This window comes from Bos indicus, chromosome 29, assembly GCF_029378745.1.
Source record: "Bos indicus isolate NIAB-ARS_2022 breed Sahiwal x Tharparkar chromosome 29, NIAB-ARS_B.indTharparkar_mat_pri_1.0, whole genome shotgun sequence".
Lineage (NCBI taxonomy): Eukaryota > Metazoa > Chordata > Mammalia > Artiodactyla > Bovidae > Bos > Bos indicus.
Window position 1 is genome coordinate 50,750,141 of NC_091788.1, and position 9,155 is coordinate 50,759,295.

The window sequence follows — 9,155 nt, forward strand, 5'->3', positions numbered from 1 at the left end:
TGAACAAAAGTCACTAAACTATTTAACAATAGCTATTTAAAGGTCTATTCAGTTTGTCTATTTCTCCATGAGGAAGTTTTGTTAGACTCTTTGTTTCTCGGAGTTTGTCCATTTCTTCTAGGTTATCAAACTTGTTGGCATGTAATTATTCATACTATTCCCTTTAATCACATTTAGGCTAAATTGCATGCAAAACTCTAATCCCATGTAATTCGTCCTCTCCTTATGTTACTGTTGCAACAAATTAAACCTTTATTGGTTGTGTACGAATAACAGACATATTTTTATCTTTTAAAAAAATTTAACCACACTTCTCAGCTTGCAGGATCTTAGTTCCTTGACCAGGGATTGAACCTGGGCCCCAGCAGTGAAAGCGTCAAGTCCTAACCACTGGACGGCCAGGGAATTCCCACATTTATCTTTTAAATCATGGAAAATAAAAGCTGGAGTTACAAGCAAAATTACAATAATACTGATTTTTATATTTGCCCACTTATTTAGCTTTATTGGAGATCTTTACTTTCTTATAGCTTTGATTTACTGTCTAATGTCTTTTCATTTCAACCTAAAGGGTTTCTTTTAGCATTTCTTATAGAATAGGTTTCCTGCAGGCTCAGCTGGAAAAGAATCTGCCTGCAGTGTGGGAGAGCTGGGTTCTATCCCTGGGTTGGAAAGATCCCCTGGAGAAGGGAGCAGCTACCCACTCCAGTATTCTAGTGTTCTGGCTTGGAGAACTCCATGGACTGTGTAGTCCATGGGGTCACAGAGTCAGACACGACTGAGCAACCTTCACTTACTTACAGAATAGGTTTAGTGGTAATGCACGCTCAGATTTTGTTTATCTGGAAACATCTTAATTTCTCTCTCATTATCGAGGAACAGCTTGGCCAGACACAGGATTCTTGGTTGACTGTTTTTTCTTTCACCATTTCAAGTGTATCATTCAGTGCCTTAGTGGCTTCCAAGTTTTCTGATAATAAATGAGCTGATAATCTTACTGAGAATGACTTGCAGGCCTCTTTTCTCTTGATGTTTCTGAGATTTTTCTCTTTAATTCTCAGCAGTTTGATTATAATGTATGTCAATGTGGAGATCTTTGAGCTTATCCTCCCTGGAGCTGGGTAAGCGTATTAGAAGTTTTCATCCATTATTTCTTCACATAGTATCCTCGTCCCTTTTGCTTCTCTGCAGGGACTCTCATGCTTGCTCTGACCCACCTGATGATAATCCAGGAGTCCTCCAAGCTCTCTTCTCCTCTCTTCCTTCTTTATTTTCTGCTCCCCGGTTTGAGCATCAGCTGTCCTGTCTTCAAGTTCACTGAACCTTTCTTCTGCTTGATCAAGTCTGCTGCTGAGCCCATTTGGTGAATTTCCCATTTCAGTCACTGTACTTTTCAGCTCCAGATTTCTGCTTGCTTTTTTTTAAAAATTTCTATCTTCTTGTTAATATTCTCCTTTTGTACATGTATCATTTTCCTGATATCCTTTATTTCTGCCCATGCTTTATTTTCCCTTTTTGAGCATAGTTAAAGCAGTAGTTTTAAAGTCTTTGCCTAGTAAGACTGATACCGTCACCTCCTCATGGATGATTTCTGTAAATTTATTTTGCTCCTTTAAATAGGCCATATTCTCTTGTTTCTTTGTAGGCCTTATATTTTTTTGTTGTTGAAAATTGGAGAATTGACCATATGGTAACTCTGGAAATCAAATTCTTCCCTTTCCCAGTATTTGATATTCTTTTTCTTTTCCTTCTTTCTTTTTTGTGCTTCTGAAGACTGTACTGGTCCATTTGTTTTGAAACTTTTCCAAACAACTGTTATAAAGACTATTGCTCGTTACATGTGATCATGGACTCTCTGTTCCTACAGCTGCTGTTCGGACAGAGATTCCTTGAGAAGCAGGAGCCTGCCCAGTTTTCGCAGCCTGGGTCTGTCCTTCAGCACTTGGGTAGACTTGCTCTGAGCCTGGGGACAAGCCCAGGGTGAAACCTTGCCAGGCACGAATGCGTCTTTCTAAATTTCTGCATGTGCGTGGCTGCTGTCAAACGTCCTAATTTCTCAAAGAGTCACCCTTCAACTCCTTCAGCCCTGAGATGGTCCTTCACATTTCTCCAGCTGCAGTCTCCTGCCGCAGGAGTCCGTGGCTCTAAAGTCACCTCACAGCCTTTATGAGCTGCGCCTGCCACTGTTGCTACTTGGGTTTCAGATTAAGCAGGACAGAAACGGTGCCTTGCGTCATTCCTTCATGTAGTCGCCAGATGCTCACAGCCATTCGCAAATATGGGTTTCTCTGCTCCTCCTGCACTGGGGCGGGGGAAGGAAATGGAACTGGGTGGCAATTTAAGCCCAAAACTGCCCCTGTACTGGGCACAGGCAAGGGTGAGTAAAAATGCCAGTAAACTTTCCTGCTCTTCTGAAGATGGCTTTTTCTGGGTTGGACATTAGCTTCGTTTTTGTAAAGCACTGCCTGTCTTCTAGAGTTCTGACAAGTTAGTCCTGACAGTCTCCCATCTTTTTCAGTCTTTCTGTGGAGAACAAGGTCTTAGAGATTCCAAGCCCATCACAGAGTCATTCTGAAAATACAAGCGTGTGAGACTAACCTGGTACAAATGAATAAATGAGAAATAGATACGAGGGGGAGTAGACGAAGGTCTTCCTGCTGCAGGATGCAGCCAAGAGCGGGAGCAATTAGCAAAGCGTCGTGGGTGCTGACGCCTTACATGGCCCCCAAGCATCTCCCACAAGACCGTATTCATCCCGAGGGTGGGGAGGAATCGCTTTCCAGTGGAAAATCTGACAGCCTCACCTGAGCCGAAGTGAGCTCCCAGTGGTGGGTCCAACTGACACCACATGCCTCCAGATACGGGACACCAGGAAGGACACACCCCCACTCTGCCGAATGTGAACTCCAACCTCAGCACAGAAAGGCCAGGGCGGACCCAGACGTGGGGACGCTTCCCCGGTAAACAGCCCCCACTCCTCAGGAAGGGTGTGGTCGAGAAGCCCAGAGAAAGGCTGGCAGCAGATTTCAGGTTAGAGGTGACCAAGGAGGCTGTGCTCACGCGATACGCGGCCCTCAGTCAGACCCCAGACTGGGAGGAAGGCACGAGAGCAGGGCGAGAGTCGGGTGCAGCAGCGCGGCCCAGGGGATCCGGCGGTGCTGCGCCATGGCGGGCCCCGCCTTACTTCTGGGAGACACACACCTGTCTCTTTAGGGTGAAAGAGCAAAGCCTCTCAAACTCCAGTGTTGCAGAAAAAACTGTGTAGACACAGAGAGGAGAGGGCAGGCACAGCACAGCCCAGGAGCAGACAGTTCACCAGAGGGAGCCGAACACAAACACTGGAGGATCTGGGCTAATGACAGCCAGGAGCTCTTCACGCTATTTCTGCAACTTCTCCATAAACTGGAAATCATATCCCAGAGCTCTCCAGAAAGCTCCATGCTGGCAGTGGCTTGGAGAATGGACTATAAGGAGACCACTGGGGGCGTGGCTGCAGCTGGACACGGCGGGGACACGGTGGTGAGGTAGGAGAGGACCAGGGGGAGAGGTGGGAAGCAGGGGGCAGAAACGGGGGAGAGCGAGGGAAGGCCTGGGAAGAGCTGGCCTGTGCGGGGGCCCTGGCGCGGCAGGTCCCCAGGCGAGTGCAGGCGCGGCCCCCCACTCCCCTCTCCCCCACTTCTCCCCAGCCCTGTAAGCCTCCTGGAGAAGCGGCACCCCATACAGGCCAGGGTCTTGGGGAGGGACGTGGGGTCCCCCTGAAGGGCAGAGGCCAGGCAAGGGACCAGATGTGGACGGCAGAAAAGGTCAGGCCCTGGGCCCACGTTTGCTCAGGATTAAGGCAGCGTGAGGGAGAATAAACAGTGGCAGGAAGGGTGTCCTGGACGCCAGCAGAGACGACCAGGTGTCAGTGGGCAACGTGCCTCCTGCCTCCAGGAAGCGCAGTGTTGACTCAGCACCGCAGCCTGGCAGAGGAGCCCTGGCGCAGCCGCACGCTGCCTGGAGTGCCCCCGCCCGCCCGCCAGCGCTGCCAGGGGCGCCTGGCCTCCCCTGAGGCCGCACAGGCCAGCCATCCGCACCCAAGCCCCGCCTGCTGCCCTCTCCCCTGGCCGCAGGGCCCAGCGGGAGGCACACCGCTGTCCTGGGTCTGGGCTTGGCCCCTGGTGCAGGGAGCTGGGCGGCAGGGCACAGTCCTCCTGGGGGCCCCGCCCTCCTGGGGGTCACAGGCCCGGGCCTCATCCGTGGCCCCCGGAGGCCCCCCGACTTCACTCCGCTGAGCTTTCTTGGGGAGGCTGAAGGGCTCCCTCCCACCTGGATACAGTGTTGGTGTTCTGCCAGGACCCCTCCCTCCCCCATCTGTGATGTGGTCAGTGCAGTAAGTGGGGGCACCCCAGAGATCGGTGAGCTTGAACTCTGTCCTGTAGCAGGACGGGGGCTCACAGCACGGGGGGGTTCTGTGTCCAGGAAAGGCCTGAGGGGTGAGCGGGACTAGCGGGTGTCAGACGGAGGCCTCCCAGGCGCCCCAGCTGGACCCGGCTGGACCACCTCCTCACGTCGGCCCCCAGGCCTGCCCAGCAGATCTGCTGAGCACTGCCGGGCCCCCTCGAGCTCAGGGCCGCTCAGGATGGACCTCCCTGGCTGGCAGAATGGTGGGGCCAGCAAGGGGGCAGCAGTGGCCGAGCACCCCCCCCACAGCCCCTGCCGGGACCCCTTCCCTGGGGAGGCTGCCTCGCCTCTGGATGAGGGTCTTCTGCCAAGCGGTGCAGCCTTTGCCCGGGCTCCCAGGGCTCTGGGGTCCCCCCGCCACACCCTGGGCCTGTCGTCCACGTCTGCACATCAGGCCAGAGACTGTGTGAGCGACACTCACATCCGGGCGCGCCGAGCAGAGACACAGGAGCCAGCCCTGCAGCCGTGGCTGGAAACACAGCCTTCCCAACGCCCAGAGCTGCCCTGGGCCAGCTGTCTGCAGGGGCCCTGGGAGGCGAGGGGCTGGGTGGGAACCCTGGGGGTAAGAGCCCTGGCAGGAGGGGGCACCGCTGGGAGCTCCTGGGGGCTTCCTGGGCCGGCACAGCCCCATGGAGCATTGCGTCCGCCAGGGCAGCAGCCCTGCGCCCACTGCTTTCAGCAGGACCGGGTCCCTGCCGGCTTCACACACACTGAACAGCCCCCTCCTGGAGCCACAGAGGCTCGGAGGCACGGCGTGCACACAGCCAGCAGGAAGCAGAGACCCCACCCAAGGCAGGGAGCCGGCGCCCACTTCCTGGTCCTGGAGGCTAAGGGCCAGGAGGGGGTCCAGGAAAGAGCAGGTCTGGAGACAGGACAGGAAGGCCCTCCACCGAGGGCTCAGCATGGAGTCTGTGAGGCTGAGGCTGAGCCCACGAGGCCCAGGCCACCCCTCTCACCTGGAGAACAGTCTCCAGATGCCCAGGCTGCCGGGGGCTGCCAGCTCTGTGAACACTGGTGCCCCCGGGCTTGGCTTCCCTGGAGAAAGCCGGGCGGGAGGGGTCAGGGTCGGGCAGGGGAGGGGCTGCCTCATACCCCCAGGGGCTTCTAGCCCCTCGCGGCCTCCAGTGGCCAAGAACCCATGCAGAAGGGTTTCCTGAAGCGGGCGGCACCTGCTGACCGCCGTGCCCCCCAAGGGTGCCCCCTGCTCCTCACTGCATGGGGATGGGGCTGTGGCACTGCAGGACGGGGTGGCCCTGAGCCCGCCATGGGTGCTGGGCGCCCTCAGGGCCCGCACCTGGGGAGTGGGGCATCGAGTCCCCGGGCCCTGCGGGGTGTGGGGGCAACACCCAGGCTACCGCAGTCCATGTCTGGCCGGGTCAGCTCTGACCTGCCCTGGGCGCTCTCCCACCTGCCGTGCCTGGGTGGACCCCTGCTGGGCAGCAGGGGCCCTGGGGGTGGGCTCTGGGGGGGTCCTGGATCCCAGGCTGACCGCACAGAGCCCCCAGGCTCCGGGCCAGAACCCTCCAGTCACTCCTGCCGCGTTGCAGTTCTGGGCTGGTCTGCTGGCAGCTTGGGTGGCTCCCATGTCCCTCTGTCCATCCTCACACAGTCCTGGGAACCATGCTCCTTGAAACCTCAGCCATGGACACGTTTTCCTCCAGAAGCCAGGACACAGGGGCCCTACAATGGTAACATGCTGACGTCCTGTTTTTATTCTATTCTGCAAAGAAATAAAACCCTGGTGGGCGCCTTGAGGTGAGTTCCCTGAGCCATGAGAAAGCCGCCAAGGCAGACAGTGATCCGGGTCAGTCACTCTCTCCACAGTGAAGGGAGTTGCTGTCGTCAAAGCCCAGGGATGTTGCCAATGTCTGGTGTGTATCTGGTGTTTTACATCCCTTGGAAGACTCACTCCCCACCTCCCGTCTCCCTGTGGCCTCAGGGGCCTCACCTGAGTGATGCTGAGTCTCCTGGAGTCCAGAGTGAAGGGCATCTCTCTCTACGCCACCGCCACCCATCTTTCAGTTCAGTCACTCAGTCGTGTCAGACTCTTTGCAACCTCATGAATCACAGCACGCCAGGCTTCCCTGTCCATCACCAACTCCCGGAGTTCACCCAAACTCATGTCCACAGAGTCAGTGATACCATCCAAACCATCTCATCCTCTGCTGTCCCCTTCTCCTCCTGCCTTCAGTCCTTCCCAGCATCAGAGTCTTTTCCAATCAGTCACTTTTTCACATCAGGTGGCCAAAGTATTGGAGTTTCAGCTTCAGCACCAGTTCTTCCAATGAACACCCAGGACTGATCTCCTTTAGGATGGACTGGTTTGACCTCCTTGTGGTCCAAGGGACTCTCAAGAGTCTTCTCCAACACCACAGTTCAAAAGCATCAATTCTTTGGCGCTCAGCTTTCTTTATGGTCCAACTCTCACATCCATACATGACTACTGGAAAAACCATAGCTTTGACTAGACAGACCTTTGTTGGCAAAGTAATGTGTCTGCTTTTTAATATGCTGTCTAGGCTGATCATAGCTTTTCTTCCAAGGAACAAGCATCTTTTAATTTCTTGGCTGCAATCACAATCTGCAGTGATTTTGGAGCCCCCAAAAATAAAGTCTGTCACTGTTTCCATTCTTTCCCCATCTATTTGCCATGAAGTGATGGAACCAGATGCCATGATCTTCGTTTTCAGAATATTAAGTTTTAAGCCAACTTTTTCACTCTCCTCTTTCACTTTCATCAAGAGGCTCTTGAGTTCTTCTTCGCTTTCTGTCATAAATGTGGTGTCATCTGCATATCTGAGGTTATTGATATTTCTCCCGGCAATCTTGATTCCATCTTGTGATTCATCCAGCCCAGCGTTTCTCATGATGTACTCTGCATATAAGTTAAATAAGCAGGGTGACAGTATACAGCCTTGAGGTCCTCCCTTCCCTATTTGGAACCACTCTGTTGTTCCATGTCCAATTCTAATTGTTGCTTCCTGACCTGCAAACAGATTTCTCAAGAGACAGGTCAGGTGGTCTGGTATTCCCGTCTCTTTAAGAATTTTCCACAGTTTTTTGAGATCCACAAAGTCAAATGCCTTGGCAGGGTCAATAAAGCAGAAGTAGTTGTTTTTCTGATATTCTCTAGCTTTTTCGATGATCCAACAGATGTTGGCAATTTGATCTCTTGTTCTTCTGTCTTTTCTAAAGACAGAGAAGACTCTTGGGAGTCCCTTGGACTACAAGGAGATCCAATCAGTCCATCCTAAAGGAAATCAGTCCTGACTATTCATTGGAAGGACTGATGCTGAAGCTGAAACTCCAATACTCTGGCCGCTTGATACGAAGAACTGACTCATTTGAAAAGACCCCGATGCTGGGAAAGGTTGAAGGCGGGAGGAGAAGGGGACGACAGAGGATGAGATAATTGGATGGCATCACCGACTCAATGGATTTGAGTTTGAGTAAACTGCGGGAGTTGGTGACTGACTGGGAGGCCTGGCGTGCTTCAGTCCATGGGGTCGGAAAGAGTCAGACATGACTGAGAGACTGAAATGAACTGAACTGAACTGATTTTGGTGTTGACCATCTGGTGATGCCCATGTTTAGAGTCACCTCTTATGTTGTTGGAAGAGGGTGTTTGCTATGACCAGTGCATGCTCTTGGCAAAACTCTGTTAGCCTTTGCCCTGCTTCATTCTGTACTCCAAGGGCAAATTTGCCTGTTACCCCAGGTATCTCTTGACTTCCTATTTTTGCATTCCAGTCCCCTATGGTGAAAAGGACATCTTTTGGGGTATTAGTTCTAGAAGGTCTTGTAGGTCTTCATAGAACCGTTCAACTTCCACTTCTTCAGCATTATTGGTTGGGGCATAGACTTGGATTACTGTGATATTGCATGGTTTTCCTTGGAAATGAACAGAGATCATTCTGTCGTTTTTGAGATTGCATCCAAGTACTGCATTTCGAACTCTTTTGTTGACTATGAGGGCTACTCCATTTCTTCTAAGGGATTCTTGCCCACAGTAGTAGATATAATGGTCATCTGAGTTACATTCACCCATTCCAGGCCATTTTAGTTCGCTGATTCCTAAAATGTCGATGTTCCCTCTTGCCATCTCCTGTGTGACCACTTCCAATTTCCCTTGATTCGTGGACCTAACATCCCAGGTTCCTGTGCGATATGGCTCTTTACAGCATCGGACTTTACTTCCACCACCAGGCACATCCACAACTGGGTGTTGTTTTTGCTTTGGCTCCGTCTCTTCACTCTTTCTGGAGTTATTTCTCCACTGATTTCCAGTAGCATATTCGGCACCTACCGACGAGGGCAGTTCATCTTTCAGTGTCCTATCTTTTTGCCTTTTCATACTGTTCATGGGGTTCTCAAGGCAAGAATGCTGAAGTGGTTTGCCATTTCCTTCTCCAGTGGGCCACGTTTTGTCAGAACTCTCCACCATGACCCGCCCATCTAGGGTGGCCCCACATGGCATGGCTCATAGAATTAGACAAGGCTGTGGTCCATGAGGTCAGATTGGTTAGTTTTCTGTGATTGTGGTTTTCATTTTGTTGCCCTCTGATGGAGAAGGATAAGAGGCTCATGGAAGCTTCCTGATGGGAGAGACTGACTGGGGGGAAACTGGGTCTTGTTCTGATGGGCGGGGCCATGCTCAGTAAATCTTTAACCCAATTTTCTGTTGATGGGCGGGGCTGTGTTTCCTCCCTGTT